This window comes from Scardinius erythrophthalmus, assembly GCF_964197995.2.
Source record: "Scardinius erythrophthalmus genome assembly, chromosome: 14".
NCBI lineage: Eukaryota > Metazoa > Chordata > Actinopteri > Cypriniformes > Leuciscidae > Scardinius > Scardinius erythrophthalmus.
In genome coordinates this window covers 39588192-39608584 of record NC_138234.1, presented here as the reverse complement: position 1 = coordinate 39608584, position 20393 = coordinate 39588192, and positions in this window count along the sequence as shown.

Here is a 20393-nt window from a genome sequence, read left to right as displayed (position 1 = left end):
AGGGGTCTGAGACAAACGGTGCGGGACGAGTTACGCGCCAAACTTTGTCCAGAATAAAAATAAGAATAATAATAAGTATGCAAGAGAACACTAATGATGCCTTGCTTTCAGCAAGCACCATTAATAACTAGAATGTACATTTCCTGAAGAAAATGTGAAGTGGTGCTTGCAGTGGCAAAACTCTCCACTCGGTTGCTAGGGTGTTGTACATGATTGCATTCGAGCCAACAACCATGTCTGTACGATGTTGTGGAGCTGAAATATGGCTTCTATATGTTGCAATATGGTTGCTAGGTGGTTCTAAATGGTTGCTAGGGTGTGAATACACAGTTACCATGGTGATATTTACAGACTGTTTCCCAACCGAACCAAAAGAGCCAACCTCCATCTCTATACGATGTTCTGATGCAGAGACATGGGTCTTGATAAACGGTTGCTAGGGTACTCTGTTTGGTTGCTATGGAGTTGCTTGTCAGCTGCCAATGGTGAAACTGCAAAGGCTTCTTGTCACTATGAATGATATAAACCAACTCCCATGCCTCTGTGACATTCAGACTGGAAGATATCCCTCTTTGGATTTTGGTTGCTAGGGTACTCTGTTTGGTTGCTAGGGAGTTGCTTGGCAGCTGCTAATGATGAAACTGCAAAGGCTTCTTGTCAGTATGAATGATATAAACCAACTCCCATCTCTATTCGATGTTCTGATGCAGAGATATAGGTCTTGCTAAACGGTTGCTAGGGTACTCTGTTTGGTTGCTAGGGAGTGGCTTGGCTGCTGCCAATGATGAAACTGCAAAGGCTTCGTGTCAGTATGAATGATATAAACCAACTCTCATTTCTCTGTGACATTCAGAATGGCAGATATCCCTCTTTGGATTTTGGTTGCTAGGGTACTCTGTTTGGTTGCTATGGAGTGGCTTGGCAGATGCCAATGATGAAACTGCAAAGGCTTCTTGTCACTATGAATGATATAAACCAACTCCCATGCCTCTGTGAAATTCAGAATGGAAGATATCCCTCTTTGGATTTTGGTTGCTAGGGTACTCTGTTTAGTTGCTAGGGAGTGGCTTGGCAGCTGCTAATGATGAAACTGCAAAGGTTTCTTGTCAGTATGAATGATATAAACCAACTCCCATCTCTATATGATGTTCTGATGCAGAGATATACGTTTTGCTAAACGGTTGCTAGGGTACTCTATTTGGTTGCTAGCGAGTGGCTTGTCAGCTGCCAATCATGAAACTCCAAAGGCTTCTTGTCACTATGAATGATATAAACCAACTCCCATGCCTCTGTGACATTCAGAATGGAAGATATGCCTCTTTGGATTTTGGTTGCTAGGGTACTCTGTTTGGTTGCTAGGGAGTGGCTTGTCAGCTGTCAATGATGAAATTCCAAAGGCTTCTTGTCAGTATGAATTATATAATCCAACTCCCATGCCTCTGTGACATTCAGAATGGAAGATATGCCTCTTTGGATATTGGTTGCTAGGGTACTCTGTTTGGTTGCTATGGAGTTACTTGGCAGCTGCCAATGATGCAATTCCAAAGGCTTCTTGTCACTATGAATGATATAAACCAACTCCCATGCCACTGTGACATTCAGAATGGAAGATATCCCTCTTTGGATTTTGGTTGCTAGGGTACTCTGTTTGGTTGCTAGGGAGTGGCTTGTCAGCTGCCAATCATGAAACTCCAAAGGCTGCTTGTCAGTATGAATGATATAAACCAACTCCCATGCCTCTGCGACATTCAGAATGGAAGATATCCCTCTTTGGATTTTGGTTACTAGGGTACTCTATTTGGTTGTTATGGAGTGGCTTGGCAGCTGCAAATCATGAAACTCCAAAGGCTGCTTGTCAGTATGAATGATATAAACCAACTCCCATACCTGTGTGACATTCAGAATGGAAGATATCCCTCTTTGGATTTTGGTTGCTAGGGTAATCTGTTTGGTTGCTATGGAGTTGCTTTGCAGCTGCCAATGATGAAACTGCAAACTGTTCTTGTCAGTATGAATGATATAAACCAACTCCCATGCCTCTGTGACATTCAGAATGGAAGATATGCCTCTTTGTATTTTGGTTGCTAGGGTACTCTGTTGGTTGCTAGGGAGTGGCTTGGCAGCTGCCAATCATGAAACTCCAAAGGCTGCTTGTCAGTATGAATGATATAAACCAACTCCCATCTCTATACGATGTTCTGATACAGAGATATTCGTTTTGCTAAACGGTTGCTAGGGTACTCTGTTTGGTTGCTAGGGAGTGGCTTGGCAGTTGCCAATGATGAAACTGCAAAGGCTTCTTGTCACTATGAATGATATAAACCAACTCTCATTTCTCTGTGACATTCAGAATGGAAGATATCCATCTTTGGATTTTGGTTGCTAAGGTGCTCGACAATGGTTGCTAGGGAGGGGCTTGGAAGTGTTGAGGTGATTCATGATTGGCTGTTTACTGCCCCGAGTCAAATGAGACCACCCCCATGTTTCTATGACAATTCAGTCTGGAGATATCTCTTTGAACTCTTTCAATGGAAGTCTATATAACTTGCTAAGGGGCTCTAAATGGTTGCTAGGGCGTGGCTTGATAGCTTCACAATGATCCTGAGAGACTGATTGGTCGTCTGAGTAAAATGAGCCCTCCCCCTTGTCTCTATGACACTGTGACCCAGAGCTACGTTCAATACAAAGTCCCTATGCAATTTAACATAGTAGGAAAAGCATGTGTGTTTCACGGGACGTTCCTTCCCCATAGTAAGTCAATGGGGCAACTTTGGGCATCTCCTGCCCCCCAGGGGTGCAACTTTTACCCCATTGTGAGGTATGTTCTTACAGAGCCTGTCAGCCTCTTCAAATGTGGTAAATCACACATTTCTGCGAAATCCTCGCTCAGAGCTACGTGTGGTCAAAGTTCGTCGCAATGTTAAGTTAATGGGACTTTTTTGGGCGCTTTTTCGCCCCTGGGGCGAACACCGCACCCCCGATCGCTTATAAAAGTCATAGCACACCTCTCCTTAATGAGCCGGTCGATTTGACACCTCATTCATGGGTCTGAGACCAACGGTGCGGGGCGAGTTACGCGCCAAACTTTGTCCAGAATAATAATAATAACTAGAATGTACATTTCCTGAAGAAAATGTGAAATGGTGCTTGCAGTGGCAAAACTCTCCACTCGGTTGCTAGGGTGTTGTACATGATTGCATACGAGCCAACAACCATGTCTGTACGATGTTGTGGAGCTGAAATATGGCTTCTATATGTTGCAATATGGTTGCTAGGTGGCTCTAAATGGTTGCTAGGGTGTGAATACACAGTTACCATGGTGATATGTACAGACTGTTTTACAACTGAAACTAATGAGCCAACCCCCATCTCTATACAATATTCTGATGCAGAGATGTATGTCTTGTAAAATGGTTGCTAGGCTACTCTGTTTGGTTGCTATGGAGTTGCTTGGCAGCTGCTGCTGATGAAACTGCAAAGGCTTCTTGTCAGTATGAATGATATAAACCAACTCCCATCTCTATACGATGTTCTGATGCAGAGATATACGTTTTGCTAAACGGTTGCTAGGGTACTCTGTTTGGTTGCTAAGGAGTAGCGTGGCAGCTGCCAATCATGAAACTCCAAAGGCTGCTTGTCAGTATGAATGATATAATCCAACTCTCATGCCTCTGCGACATACAGAATGGAAGATATCCCTCTTTGGATATTGGTTGCTAGGGTACTCTGTTTGGTTGCTAGGGAGTGGCTTGTCAGCTGACAATCATGAAACTCCAAAGGTTGCTTGTCAGTATGAATGATATAAACCAACTCCCATGCCTCTGCGACATTCAGAATGGAAGATATGCCTCTTTGGATTTTGGTTGCTAGGGTACTCTGTTTGGTTGCTATGGAGTTACTTGGCAGCTGCCAATGATGCAATTCCAAAGGCTTCTTGTCACTATGAATGATATAAACCAACTCCCATGCCTCTGTGACATTCAGAATGGAAGATATCCCTCTTTGGATTTTGGTTGCTAGGATACTCTGTTTGGTTGCTAGGGAGTGGCTTGGCAGCTGCCACTGATGAAACTGCAAAGGCTTCTTGTCATTATGAATTATATAAACCAACTCCCATGCCTCTGTGACATTCAGAATGGAAGATATCCCTCATTGTATTTTGGTTGCTAGGGTACTCTGTTGGTTGCTAGGGAGTGGCTTGGCAGCTGCCAATCATGAAACTTCAAAGGCTGCTTGTCAGTATGAATGATATAAACCAACTCCAATCTCTATACGATGTTCTGATACAGAGATATTCGTTTTGCTAAACGGTTGCTAGGGTACTCTGTTTGGTTGCTAGGGAGTGGCTTGGCAGTTGCCAATGATGAATCTGCAAAGGCTTCTTGTCACTATGAATGATATAAACCATCTCCCATTTCTCTGTGACATTCAGAATGGCAGATATCCCTCTTTGGATTTTGGTTGCTAAGGTACTCTGTTTGGTTGCTATAGAGTGGCTTGGCAGATGCCAATTATGAAACTGCAAAAGCTTCTTGTCACTATGAATGATATAAACCAACTCCCATGCCTCTGTGATATTCATAATGGAAGATATCCCTCTTTGGATTTTGGTTGCTAAGGTGTTCGACAATGGTTGCTAGGGAGGGGCTAGGAAGTGTTGAGGTGATTCATGATTGGCTGTTTGCTGCCCCGAGTCAAATGAGACCACCCCCATGTTTCTATGACAATTCAGTCCGGAGATATCTCTTTGAACTCTTTCAATGGAAGTCTATGGAACTTGTTGCTAAGGGGCTCTAAATGGTTGCTAGGGCGTGGCTTGATAGCTTCACAATGATCCTGAGAGACTGATTGGTCGTCTGAGTAAAATGAGCCCGCCCCCTTGTCTCTATGACACTGTGATCAGGAGCTATGTTCAATACAAAATCCCTATGCAATTTACCATAGTAGGAAAAGCATGTGAGTTTCACAGGACGTTCCTTCCCCATAGTAAGTCAATGGGGCAACTTTGGGCAGCTTCTGCCCCCCAGGGCTACAACTTTTACCCCATTGTGAGGTATGTTCTTACAGAGCCTGTCAGCCTCTTCAAATGTGGCAAATCACAAGTTTATGTGAAATCCTCGCTCTGAGCTAGGAGTCGTCAAAGTTTGTCGCAATGTTAAGTCTATGGGACTTTTTTGGCCGCTTTTTCGCCCCTGGGGCAAACATCGCACCCCCGATCGCTTATAAAAGTCATAGCACACCTCTCCTCAATGAGCCGGTCGATTTGACACCTCACTCAGGGGTCTGAGACAAACGGTGCGGGACGAGTTACGCGCCAAACTTTGTCCAGAATAAAAATAAGAATAATAATAAGTATGCAAGAGAACACTAATGATGCCTTGCTTTCAGCAAGCACCATTAACTAGAATGTACATTTCCTGAAGAAAATGTGAAATGGTGCTTGCAGTGGCAAAACTCTCCACTCGGTTGCTAGGGTGTTGTACATGATTGCATACGAGCCAACAACCATGTCTGTACGATGTTGTGGAGCTGAAATATGGCTTCTATATGTTGCAATATGGTTGCTAGGTGGCTCTAAATGGTTGCTAGGGTGTGAATACACAGTTACCATGGTGATATTTACAGACTGTTTTACAACTGAAACTAATGAGCCAACCCCCATCTCTATACAATATTCTGATGCAGAGATGTAGGTCTTGTAAAATGGTTGCTAGGGTACTCTGTTTGGTTGCTATGGAGTTGCTTGGCAGCTGCTGATGATGAAACTGCAAAGGCTTCTTGTCAGTATGAATGATATAAACCAACTCCCATCTCTATACGATGTTCTGATGCAGAGATATACGTTTTGCTAAACGGTTGCTAGGGTACTCTGTTTGGTTGCTAGGGAGTAGCGTGGCAGCTGCCAATCATGAAACTCCAAAGGCTGCTTGTCAGTATGAATGATATAATCCAACTCTCATGCCTCTGCGACATACAGAATGGAAGATATCCCTCTTTGGATATTGGTTGCTAGGGTACTCTGTTTGGTTGCTAGGGAGTGGCTTGTCAGCTGCCAATCATGAAACTCCAAAGGCTGCTTGTCAGTATGAATGATATAAACCAACTCCCATGCCTCTGCGACATTCAGAATGGAAGATATGCCTCTTTGGGTTTTGGTTGCTAGGGTACTCTGTTTGGTTGCTATGGAGTTACTTGGCAGCTGCCAATGATGCAATTCCAAAGGCTTCTTGCCACTATGAATGATATAAACCAACTCCCATGCCTCTGTGACATTCAGAATGGAAGATATCCCTCTTTGGATTTTGGTTGCTAGGATACTCTGTTTGGTTGCTAGGGAGTGGCTTGGCAGCTGCCACTGATGAAACTGCAAAGGCTTCTTGTCATTATGAATTATATAAACCAACTCCCATGCCTCTGTGACATTCAGAATGGAAGATATCCCTCTTTGTATTTTGGTTGCTAGGGTACTCTGTTGGTTGCTAGGGAGTGGCTTGGCAGCTGCCAATCATGAAACTTCAAAGGCTGCTTGTCAGTATGAATGATATAAACCAACTCCAATCTCTATACGATGTTCTGATACAGAGATATTCGTTTTGCTAAACGGTTGCTAGGGTACTCTGTTTGGTTGCTAGGGAGTGGCTTGGCAGTTGCCAATGATGCAATTCCAAAGGCTTCTTGTCACTATGAATGATATAAACCATCTCCCATTTCTCTGTGACATTCAGAATGGCAGATATCCCTCTTTGGATTTTGGTTGCTAAGGTACTCTGTTTGGTTGCTATAGAGTGGCTTGGCAGATGCCAATTATGAAACTGCAAAAGCTTCTTGTCACTATGAATGATATAAACCAACTCCCATGCCTCTGTGATATTCATAATGGAAGATATCCCTCTTTGGATTTTGGTTGCTAAGGTGTTCGACAATGGTTGCTAGGGAGGGGCTAAGAAGTGTTGAGGTGATTCATGATTGGCTGTTTGCTGCCACGAGTCAAATGAGACCACCCCCATGTTTCTATGACAATTCAGTCTGGAGATATCTCTTTGAACTCGTTCAATGGAAGTCTATGGAACTTGTTGCTAAGGGGCTCTAAATGGTTGCTAGGGCGTGGCTTGATAGCTTCACAATGATCCTGAGAGACTGATTGGTCGTCTGAGTAAAATGAGCTCGCCCCCTTGTCTCTATGACACTGTGATCAGGAGCTATGTTCAATACAAAATCCCTATGCAATTTACCATAGTAGGAAAAGCATGTGAGTTTCACAGGATGTTCCTTCCCCATAGTAAGTCAATGGGGCAACTTTGGGCAGCTTCTGCCCCCCAGGGCTACAACTTTTACCCCATTGTGAGGTATGTTCTTACAGAGCCTGTCAGCCTCTTCAAATGTGGCAAATCACAAGTTTATGTGAAATCCTCGCTCTGAGCTAGGAGTCGTCAAAGTTTGTCGCAATGTTAAGTCTATGGGACTTTTTTGGCCGCTTTTTCGCCCCTGGGGCAAACATCGCACCCCCGATCGCTTATAAAAGTCATAGCACACCTCTCCTCAATAAGCCGGTCGATTTGACACCTCACTCAGGGGTCTGAGACAAACGGTGCGGGACAAGTTACGCGCCAAACTTTGTCCAGAATAAAAATAAGAATAATAACTAGAATGTACATTTCCTGAAGAAAATGTGAAGTGGTGCTTGCAGTGGCAAAACTCTCCACTTGGTTGCTAGGGTGTTGTACATGATTGCATTCGAGCCAACAACTATGTCTGTACGATGTTGTGGAGCTGAAATATGGCTTCTATATGTTGCAATATGGTTGCTAGGAGGCTCTAAACGGTTGCTAGGGTGTGAATTCAGTTACCATGGTGATAGTTACAGACTGTTTCCCAACCAAAACAAAACAGCCAACCCCCATCTCTATACGATGTTCTGATGCAGAGACATGGGTCTTGATAAACGGTTGTTAGGGTCCTCTGTTTGGTTGCTAAGGAGTGGCTTGGCAGCTGCCAATCATGAAACTCCAAAGGCTGCTTGTCAGTATGAATGATTCAAACCAAATCCCATGCCTCTGTGACATTCAGAATGGAAGATATCCCTCTTTGGATTTTGGTTGCTAGGGTACTCTGTTTGGTTGCCATGGAGTTGCTTGGCAGCTGCCAATGATGAAACTGCAAAGGCTTCTTGTCACTGTGAAGGATATAAACCAACTCCCATGCCTCTGTGACATTCAGAATGGAAGATATCCCTCTTTGGATTTTGGTTGCTAGGGTTCTCTGTTTGGTTGCTATGGATTTGCTTGACAGCTGCCAATGATGAAACTGCAAAGTCTGCTTGTCAGAATGAATGATATAAACCAACTCCCATGCCTCTGTGACATTCAGAATGGAAGATATCCCTCTATGGTTTTGGTTGCTAAGGTGCTCGACAATGGTTGCTAAGGAGTGGCTTGGCAGCTGCCAATGATGAAACTGCAAAGGCGTCTTGTCACTATGAATGATATAATCCAACTCCCATGCCTCTGTGACATTCAGAATGGAAGACATCCCTCTTTGGATTTTGGTTGCTAGGGTTCTCTGTTTGGTTGCTATGGATTTGCTTGGCAGCTGCCAATGATGAAACTGAAAAGGCTTTGTGTCACTATGAATGATATAAACCAACTCCCATTTCTCTGTGACATTCAGAATGGCAGACATCCCTCTTTGGATTTTGGTTGCTAGGGTACTCTGTTTGGTTGCTATGGAGTGGCTTGGCAGCTGCCAATGACGAAACTGCAAAGGCTTCTTGTCACTATGAATGATATAAACCAACTCCCATTTCTCTGTGACATTCAGAATGGAAGATATCCCTCTTTGAATTTTGGTTGCTAGGGTACTCTGTTTGGTTGCTAGGGAGTGGCTTGGCAGCTGAATGATATAAACCAACTCCCATGCCTCTGTGACTTTCAGAATGTAAGATATCCCTCTCGGATTTTGGTTGCTAAGGTGCTCGACAATGGTTGCTAGGGAGGGGCTAGGAAGAGTTGAGGTGATTCATGATTGGCTGTTTGGTGCCCCAAGTCAAACGAGACCACCCTCTAGTTTCTATGACAATTCAGTCCGGAGATATCCCTTTGAACTCTTTCAATGGAAGTCTATGGGACTTGTTGCTAAGGTGCTCTAAATGGTTGCTAGGGCGTGGCTTGATAGCTTCACAATGATCCTAAGAGACTGATTGGTCGTCTGAGTAAAATGAGCCCACCCCCTTGTCTCTATGATACTGTGATCCAGAGCTACGTTCATTACAAAATCCCTATGCAATTTACCATAGTAGGAAAAGCATGTGTGTTTCACGGGACATTCCTTCCCCATAGTAAGTCAATGGGGCAACTTTGGGACGCTCCTGCCCCCCAGGGGTGCAACTTTTACCCCATTGTGAGGTATGTTCTTACAGAGCCTGTCAGCCTCTTCAAATGTGGCAAATCACACGTTTCTGCGAAATCCTCGCTCAGAGCTATGAGTGCTCAAATTTCGTCGCAATGTTAAGTCAATGGAACTTTTTGGGCCGCTTTTTCGCCCCTGGGGTGAACACCGCACCCCCGATCCCCGATAAAAGTCATAGCACACCTCTCCTCAATGAGCCGGTCGATTTGACACCTCATTCATGGGTCTGTGACAAACAGTGCGGGGCGAGTTACGCGCCAAACTTTGTCCAGAATAATAATAATAATAAGAATAATAATAAGAATAATAAGTATGAGCAATAACAATAGTGATGCCTTGCTTTCAGCAAGCACCACTAATAAGTATGCAAGAGAACACTAATGATGCCTTGCTTTCAGCAAGCACCATTAATAATAAGTATGCAAGAGAACACTAATGATGCCTTGCTTTCAGCAAGCACCATTAATTATAAAAAGAATAATAAGTATGAGCAATAACAATAGTGATGCTTTCAAAAAAGCACCACTAATAATAAGTATGAGCAATAACAATAGTGATGCCTTGCTTTCAGCAAGCACCACTAATAATAAGAATAATAACAGGGGTGGTAAAAGTACTCAAAAGTTATACTCAAGTAAAAGTAGATATACATAAATAAAAAATGACTCCAGTAAAAGTAGAAAGTCCTCCATTCAAACATCACTTGAGTAAAAGTACAAAAGTATCCGATTTAAAAAATACTTAAGTACCGAAAGTAAAAAGTAAATATTCAAAATTAAAATATAAATGTAAATATAAATAATTAAGCAGATTGTTTTGGGAGTGATATGCAATGTTTTAATTGAAAAAATGATGTGATTAGATACTGCAATTAAGAATTTGTTAGATTTGCAATCAAGAGATAATGAAGCACCTTAACGCAGTAGCCTATACATAGTTCCCACATGACGTCACAACACACGGGCATTTGCCGACCCGGCGCCATTTCTGTGGGCATGCTGTGGGCAGAACATTAGACGAAGAAGCTGAAACGAGTTAATTTCGTGATAAAAAGTGAAAATGGTCATCTCCTGCTGGGTCAATGGATGTTCAAATCGTGCCGGAGGTTCAGTTAAATTTGGATTTTACAGTATACCCGTCATTAGACTTCATGAATGTGACAAGACGAAGCTTTTGTCAGAACAACGATGGAGGTTATGGCTGGCGAGGATAAACAGGAAAGAAACTCCCTCAAAACACGCAAGAATTTGTTGTTTTTTATTGCGAGTGTCCACATATAAGTTAACACTTTGCAGTTTGAATGATGTCCTGTATGTACAAAATGACGACGTATTAAAAACATACAAAAACAACATTGTTTCCACTGTTCGATCGCGCCCGCGACTCTCTCTCTCACTCACAGACACAGACTGACGCACACACACACATTCCAGCCTTGCAATCTCAGATTATGTCCCTAAAGAACCCGCGTATAAATTAGTTCCGCATTAACTGTTACATTAATTTGCACGATAGTTTTATTTATTTTGGCGAACTAACTGACTGCTGCGTGAGCTGACAAAGAGCTTGATCGCGGCCTCGCGCGTTCTTTTTTTTTTTTTTTCAAAAGAAAAACAAGTTTTTCATTGGTTTGGAAAGCCAGTGTAATAAATACTTGGGAGTGGGCATGGGGAAATGTATCGGAGTAAAAAGTAAACTTTGTCTTTAATATTGTAGTGGAGTAAGAGTGAAAGTAGATGCAAATAAATCATACTCAAGTAAAGTACAGATCCCCGAAATAACTACTTAAGTAAAGTAACAAAGTATTTTTACTTCATTACTTACCACCACTGAATAATAAGTATGAGCAATAACAATAGTGATGCCTTGCTTTCAGCAAGCACCACTAATAAGTATGCAAGAGAACACTAATGATGCCTTGCTTTCAGCAAGCACCATTAATAATAAGTATGAGCAATAACAATAGTGATGCTTTCAAAAAAGCACCACTAATAAGTATGCAAGAGAACACTAATGATGCCTTGCTTTCAGCAAGCACCATTAATAAGTTTAAGTACAATATCAGTAAGTTGGCTTTCTCAAGCCAACTTAAATATAAAGAAGGCTATATACTTCAGCCGAGTCCCAATATACACGTATAGGCTAAATCATCATCTTCACAGCAAGGGAAATGAGTTTGGAATAACAGCAAGTAGGACTGTGCGGCACAGCCTTTATATTGTACAACAGACCAATTCAATTATGCAGAATAGCTTTTTATATATTTGGTTGACTGTGTTTTATTTTAATAATGAACAGGCTGCGATGTCAAGTTAGCAATGCCAGAAGTGAACTGATAATAGCCTAGATGTTGTGTGAGCGAGCAATGTGCCAGCACCATCACTTGGATTTGTTGTTCAGCAGGGGAAATAACTTAATATTCTGTCGTTTAATAATCTGTCATTCGAAACAGTAAAATTTATATTTTTATTTGTGTACATTCAAAATGAATACAAAATGTCATGCCTTTGAAAAATAAAGAAATCAACATGATGCGCTGCTTTAGCGCGTCTCAGTCTCCTTTGAACATCTTTCTGGTGCACACCAAAAATGAACCAAAATAGAGTGACTAGCCTTCTGACGCGCCTACTCTTCAAAGTCAACATTTAGATTATTTGAAGTAAAATGCATTATATAGTCACGTAGGAATAAAACACAGCGTGGTTCATGCTAAAAAAAAACAAAAAAAAAAAACAAAAAAACGTGACTTTACAATTCGGAAAATAGCAAACCCCTGGCACTTGAGAACTCTGGTCTACAAAGAAGAAAGCCCTGTCTAGTCTATTCCCCAGTACGGGTTGTGTCGAGCCATTCGTTAGTCTGGTTGATGGAAAAAATATGAAAAAGTTGTAATAAACGCGTTAAGAATCCACACAACGGAGGACTCTTATTCTGCAGTGCAGAACTGAGGAAGAACTGATGACGGGACAGTTTGATCTTCGGCTGACAAATCAGAGGAAAGGGGCGTTTCATTCCCGCCCACGTGTAGAAATCGAATATTCAAGCTGTTTATTCATTTTTCTACCTCAGAACGAAAAACGAAAAATCAAGCTGAGTTCTTGTTTTTCGTTTTTTTGGAAAAAACGAAAAATCGAAAAAGGAACTGTTTTCAATTTTTTCTACTTTCAATATTAAATCAAAAAACGACTGAACGAATGATTGTTTTTTCGTTTTTTCCAAAAAGCGAAAAAGCGAGATTTCCGCTTAATTTTTCGTTTTTTAGTTCACAGGCAAAAAACGAATAAATGACATCAAAATTCGTTTTGCAAAGGTCATGAGGCGCCCCTGTCAGCCGATTGGTCAAGAAAATCTGAGCATGTGACGTCATCGGTAGTTCCCCAGGTTTATTCAACAAAATAATAGTCCTATGGCTCTGCGTACCGCATATTAAACTGTTCAGGGCAGGTCCTGGGCTTACTTAAGTGCAACTTAACGCGTTTCAGAGAAATATTTATATATCAGAAATATTAAATATTAATCTGCACCCAGGCGGTTTTGTTAGACGGAGTTAAATCTGTGGGGTGAAGCACAATGTTCAGTCAAGTGTAGCATATACGCAGCAGTTATAACTCTTCTTTTAGACAATACGCTCAGTTTTGGACAAGGGGTGGATATTGCAAATACTGCAATGCAAAACTGCTGGTGGTGGTGGGTACCGCGATGATGGTAAATAAAATTGTACTTTAACTGTAGCTATTCATAGCCGCGAGAGCAGTGGCGGAACTAGAGTTTTATACATGGGGTGGCCAGGGGGTGGCCACTGCTACTTGCGGGGGTACACAGTACACACACACACACACACAGTGGAAAAGCTTATGGAAGGAATTGGGTCACAGAAGGGGGTAGAGTGACCTCTGCTGGTTGAGCTTCCACATAGCAAGAAGGGCTATAAATATGTTACAAAACGTACTCGGTTACTAATGTAACCTCGGTTCTCTCTAGAAGAGGGAACGAGTATTGCGTAAGTAGCTTACGCATCGGGAAAGTCTTCTTTCTTCGAGATCTGAAGCCAAAAAATTATCCTTAATTTTGTATTCATTGTCAACGCAGTGCAGCAGCTGACAGACCTAGGCAGGCTAAATAAGCGTGCTCATTGGCTGCTCGGCTGCAACTGCTTAAGCCTATCGGTGAGCACTCTGAACGCGGCAACCAATGAGGGCGCTTCGCGCCCTCCACACCCTTCTAACCGTCAGAATGGGCGTGGCCAGCGTGTATATATTCAGCGCTCACAGGCTAAAATTCTGGTTTTCGCAGTCTGAAGCGCAAAAGCTCGTGGCGCGACACGGCAGGTTACGCAATACTCGTTCCCTCTTCTAGAGAGAACCGAGGTTACATTAGTAACCGAGTACGTTCTCTTACGAGAGGTTCTCTCGTATTGCGTAAGTAGCTTACGCATCGGGAACCCTTTGTCAACGCCGTGTGCGCCGAGCATCCAGCCCATGAATCCCAGGGGAACCGGGGAAAACACTCTGCTGGGAAATGTGGCCGGTCGGAGAGACGGGCCAGCGCAGTACATGCACTTCATGCAGCATATGAAATAGAGCGGCGCGGCCGGTCTATAAACATAACAGTACAAACAGTAGGGCCGGCGGAGCGAGCCCATACAGTACATAAGCACTCATAAGGGTAGGAGAAAACGACATAGTCGGTCTCACATGAAGAGAAAAATTCCCGCGCGGCAGAGAATAATGCGGGCGGCCAGCAGCGCGGGCCAGCACCGATAACAGCGCGTAACGGGAAATAGGAAACAGAACGGATCAGCCGGTCTGAGTCAAACACTTCACCCTGAGTAGTTACCAGAATAGCGCCAGCATATGAACGTAGTCTGCACACGGGAGCTGGGCAGAGCATACATGTCACTTATACTGACAATATTTTTGCCTGTAGGGCAGGAACTTCCAGGTTATAAAACCTCACGAATGTTGACGGGGAGGTCCAGCTCGCCGCCATACAAATGTCGTGGATAGAAATTCCGCTGGACCAGGCCCACGACGAGGCCATGCCTCTAGTGGAATGGGCTCTGATGCCCAGAGGGCACTGCAGGTGTTTGGAGGCATAAGCTGCTGCTATCGCGTCCACTATCCACCTGGACAAGCTCTGCTTCGAGGCGGCAAGACCTTTGGTGCGTCCGCCGAAGGAAACAAAGAGCTGCTCTGAACGCCTGAAAGCGGCGGAGCGCGTGATGTAAACTCTCAGCGCCCGGACAGGGCATAGGAGGTTATCACTGTCCCCACTATCGGATGCTGGCAGAGCCGAGAGGGAAATAACTTGTGCCCTAAACAGGGTTCCAATCGCTTTGGGGATGTAACCGTGCCTCGGTCTGAGAATGACTTTCGAGTCATTCGGCCCGAACTCGAGACATGCAGGGCTAACAGATAGCGCGTGCAAATCACCCACTCGTTTGACTGAAGACAGAGCTATCAGAAAAACGGTTTTAAGCGACAGATACTTTAGATCCGCGGATTCAAGCGGTTCAAAGGGAAAAGCCTTTAGGGCCGCCAGGACCAAGGACAGATCCCACGAGGGAACCGAGGGGGGCCGCGGGGGATTCATCCGTCTAGCTCCTCTGAGGAAGCGGATAATGAGCTCATTCCTTCCCATTGCCCGGCCGCGCGTCGTCTCAGCGAACGCTGTAATAGCGGCTACATATACTTTGAGCGTGGAAGGGGATCTGCCCTTTTCCAACAGCTCTTGTAAGAAGGAGAGCACCCGCGGGACCCCGCATGCGCGCGGATCCAGGTTTTGAGTAGCGCACCATTTAGAAAACACCGACCATTTAGACGCATAGAGCCGTCTCGTGGAGGGGGCTCTCGACTGTGTGATCGTGTTCACGACCCCTTCTGACAGGTCAACGGGTATCCGTTGATCACCCATGCATGCAGCGACCAGCGCTCTGGATGGGGATGCCAGATCGATCCAGCGGCTTGGGAGAGGAGATCCTTTCTCACCGGGATCGGCCACGGGGGTGAGTGCGACAGCCTCACTAGCTCTGGGTACCAAGTTTGGTTTTCCCATCGCGGGGCTATAAGCAGCATTGAGTGGTGCGTTTCTCTGATCCTCGAAATGACCTGTGGCAACAGGGAGATCGGAGGAAAAGCATACAGCGGGAGGCTGGGCCATGTCTGGGACAGCGCGTCCTCGCTCTTCAAATTAAAACTTCAGGCATTGAGCATTGTCTTTCGACGCAAAGAGGTTGATTTCCGCTCTGCCGAATAGGCGCCAGAGAAACTGGACTGTCTGGAGGTGCAGAGACCATTCTCCCGGGGGAATGTTGTCCCTGGACAGTCTGTCTGGACCGACATTCAGGTGGCCCGGTACGTGCGCGGCTTTCAGCGAGCGCAGCGAGCGGTAAGCCCACACGAGAAGGCGTTCTGTCAGCCTGCACAGATTCCTGGATCTGACACCGCCCTGTCGGTTCACATAGGATACCACGGACATGTTGTCCGAGCGGACTAGCACATGGTGATCCCGTATGAATGGGAGGAAGCGCCTGAGCGCGTTCTCGACCGCTATCATCTCCAAACAGTTTATGTGGAGGCATTTTTCCCGGTCTGACCATAGGCCAAAAGCCGGTTTGCCCTCGAACAGAGCGCCCCAGCCTGAGGTGGAAGCGTCCGTCGAGATAATTTTGCGGTGTGAGATAGCTCCCATTGTCACTCCCCGCTGGTACCAGTCGGCCGCTAACCAGGGCTTCAGAGCTGAAACGCAGCTCTGAGTCACTCTGATGCGAATACCGCCGGAAGCCCATGCTCTGTGAGGCACTCGGGCATTCAGCCAGCGTTGTAGCGGGCGCATTCGTAAAAGACCCAGCCGAAGCACTGCTGCGGCTGAGGCCATACAACCCAGTAGCCTCTGAAATGTTTTGAGAGGTACGGTGCTGCCCGGCCGGAGGGACGCGGCCAGGCGTCGAATGCAGCGCGCGCGCTGTGTCGACAGGTGGGCCGTGTACTGATATACCTGACCGTCGAAGGCGAATCTCAAGAATGGCCTGTGACGGGGTATTATCAGGATCTGAAAAGCACGCGTCTTTTAGATCGAGAGATATAAACCAGTCCCTCGGGCGAATTTGCGCGAGAATTTGTCTGGTTGTGAGCATTTTGAACGGTCTTCTCATAAGAGCCTCGTTCAAACGTCTCAGATCCAAAATTGGTCTGAGTGCTCCGTCCTTCTTGGGAACGAGGAAATAACGGCTGTAAAAGCCCGACTCGCTCATGGAAGGGGAAACCGGTTCCATAGCCCTTTTGCACAGAAGTGTAGCTATTTCTGCTCGAAGTAGATGTGCTACTTCCCCATTCACTCTGGTCTCGATACGCGCTTGAAAGCGCGGAGGGCGGCGAGCGAACTGCAGAGTATAGCCCTGTTTTACTGTGCTTAGCACCCGTTCTGATGCGCCTGGAATAGTTTCCCACGCTTTTGCGTGTGCAGCCAGGGGCAGAATGGCCTCCGGGCTCCGATCGCCGCGCATCGCGGGCTCGAGAGCTCGAAACGGAGGGGCGGGCGCGGCGCGCGCGCTCTTGGTGCTTAGATACGGCAGATCGCACGCAGCGATAGCTGGCCGTTTTACACACAGTGTCCCGGTGGCTTTAGACGGGGAACATAAAGTGTGAGGCGCGACGCGCGATGGCGGCGTCGGGGCGAAAATGTTCGTTAGTATGTGTGAGCGCTCGAGGGCGGGCACAGGAGTTACATTCAGGGGCGGGCGCGGCGCGCGCGCTCTTGGTGGTTAGATACGGCGGATCGCACGTAGCGATAGCTGGCCGTTTTACACACAGTGTCCCGGTGGCTTTGGACGGGGAACATATAGTGTGAGGCGCGAAAATGTATGTGTGAGCGCTCGAGGGCGGGCACAGGACTCACATTTAAAACATGACCGGTCGTGCGAGGCCGTGTGACAGAGCGGGCAGTGAGTAGGTGTGGGCACGGAGAAGTGGACACGTGACCTACTTTTAACACTAAAGCGGCTTTTGCCTGCTTCATGAGAGTGGGCTCTGTGAGAGACACGGGATGTATAGTGCTTGTGTACAGGGGTGAGCACAGAACGTGGGCACATTCACTGTACTAGAAACACATACGGCATCAGCCGTGCAACCAGACATTATGCTCTTTTGACATTTTTCTGGGTTGCCGTGAGAACGGCGGATGCGCGCAGGCGAGCGGGTAGATACCGGCTCGTTGACTGCGGGGTAAACAGCTGCAGTAGCCGTGGCAACGGGGACTGACAGAGCGTTAAGCTTCGACGGTGGTCCAGCCGCAGGGCTGCGGGATTTAACCGTCTTTTCTTCTCTCGTGTTTAGACGCTCAAAAAATACTCGAGCACCCTGAGAAGGTGTGGTGCGAGGGGCGGGTTCGCTTTCTGTAAGTAAGAAAGACTGGCCGCGAGCTCGGAGAAGCAAGCAGCATAAATTTTATTTTCCCCGAGAGCTGGGATCGAACGCGGGTCTCTCGCATGAAAGCGTATGATTCTGCCACTGAGCCACAGGGGAATCACATAAGCTTTCAGTTAGCGCGAGCATATAAAAAGCGACCTCATGTGTCGCGTCGGCGTTCGTTTGCAGGCGAGCGTGTGTTTAAAACAGGCTCGTTTACTGCAATAGTAATATTTCCAGTCGCCTGAACTTAAGAGGGGACTGAGAAATGTGTGAGAATTGGCGGTTGTCCAGCCGTAGCGAGACTAACACACTCTCTTCTCTTTTCGCCGGTGAGTGAGGCGCGTACGCTGAACGCTGCTCGTGACCGTCCGCTTTGTCATCCCTTGAACGGCACAATCTGCGCGGCCCAACGAGGGAGAGAGCGGGCTTGTTTTCTGTATGTAAGAAAAACTGGCCGCGAGCTCGGAGAAGCGAACAGCATAAACTTTAACTGCCGCGAGAGCGGGGACCGAGCCCCGGTCTCTAGCTTGACAGTCTAGGATTCCGCCACTGAGCCACAGGGGAGAATACATTAGTATCATGTCTTGTGACGGTGTTTGCTTGCAGGCGAGCGTGTATTTATAACAGGCTCGTATACTGCAATAGTAACAATTCCAGTCGCCTGAACTTAAGAGGGGACTGAGAAATGTGTGAGAATGGAGGTTATAGTCCAGGCCACGGCGGGACGAAAACACTCTGTTCCCCTTTCACCAGTGACGCGCGAGGACGGAGTAGCTTTCTTGTAACGTAAAGAGAGCTCAGACCGTCCGCTCCTGCCATCCCTTGTGAGCGGCGCAGTTTGCGCGGCTCGAACAGAGGGAGAGGAAACTCGCTCCGAGACCGTCCGCTCCTGCCATCCCTCGTGAGCGGCGTATTGCACGGCTCGAACAGAGGGAGAGGAAACTCGCTCCGAGACCGTCCGCTTCTGCCATCCCTCGTGAGCGGCTCAGTTTGCGCGGCTCGAACAGAGGGAGAGGAAACTCGCTCCGAGACCGTCCGCTCCTGCCATCCCTCGTGAGCGGCGTATTGCACGGCTCGAACAGAGGGAGAGGAAACTCGCTCCGAGACCGTCCGCTTCTGCCATCCCTTGTGAGCGGCGTATTGCACGGCTCGAACAGAGGGAGAGTACGGGTATCTATCACATTCGCCTCATCTCCTGACGCGGCGGCGGCGCGGGCAGAGCCGGCGGTAGAGCGGCCGGGAGGGAGAGGGCGAGAGAGAGCTCGAGGGAGAGGTTCCGGCGAGCTCCTCAGTCACAACAGTCTCCGGTGGTCGCTGCGAGCGGCGCTTCTTATTGCGCGGCCCGGCAGGGACAGGCGGAGCGACAGCTTGGTCGAAAGCTTCAAGTCGAGCCCGCAGGGTCGACATTGAAAGCTCTTCGCACTCGGAGAGTGCGGTGGCGGCGTGCCCGCGGCCCAGGCGGAGAGCGCAGAGAGGTGGCGGTCTCCGTTGCTGAGCGGGGCGCGGCACGAGCCGCAAAAACGAGGCGTTTTTACAAAAACGCCTCGTGCTCTTTTAGAGTACACACAGAAACAGTAATAATGTAAAGGATATGTCGCCGGATAGCGTAGCAGGCACGGATGGCTGAAGGCGGCGAAGACGGCCGGCTTCCTCAGGCGCTGTCCTAAGCTTGCTGGTCGCTGGTTTCAACGGCGGCGGCTCTCAAGATCCAGCGATGCGAAGAGCGTCGCTGAAGACAAGAAAATCAGAATTTTAGCCTGTGAGCGCTGAATATATACACGCTGGCCACGCCCATTCTGACGGTTAGAAGGGTGTGGAGGGCGCGAAGCGCCCTCATTGGTTGCCGCGTTCAGAGTGCTCACCGATAGGCTTAAGCAGTTGCAGCCGAGCAGCCAATGAGCACGCTTATTTAGCCTGCCTAGGTCTGTCAGCTGCTGCACTGCGTTGACAATGAATACAAAATTAAGGATAATTTTTTGGCTTCAGATCTCGAAGAAAGAAGACTTTCCCGATGCGTAAGCTACTTACGCAATACGAGAGAACCTCTCGTAAGAGAACTAAAATGTGAATTAAATAATAGAAACTTATAAATAAATAGGCTTCCTGCTATCCTATGCTACATATAAAATGAGTTCACTCGTCTTAATCTGAAGTTACAGGTCACCAATGGTCTTACAAATGTTTAATTCTCCCTAACAGCCAGAGTTATTATTTTATTAGTTTTAATTTTTATTTCAGTTAACTAAAGTGTTGTTGTTTTTTCACACCCAGTGCTACTTTAGTTGTACTAAAAAACGTTATATTCGTTCAGTTTTTTTACAGCGTGGTTCATGCTAAAAAAAAAAAAAAACGTGACTTTACAATTCGGAAAATAGCAAACCCCTGGCACTTGAGAACTCTGGTCTACAAAGAAGAAAGCCCTGTCTAGTCTATTCCCCAGTACGGGTTGTGTCGAGCCATTCGTTAGTCTGGTTGATGGAAAAAATATGAAAAAGTTGTAATAAACGCGTTAAGAATCCACACAACGGAGGACTCTTATTCTGCAGTGCAGAACTGAGGAAGAACTGATGACGGGACAGT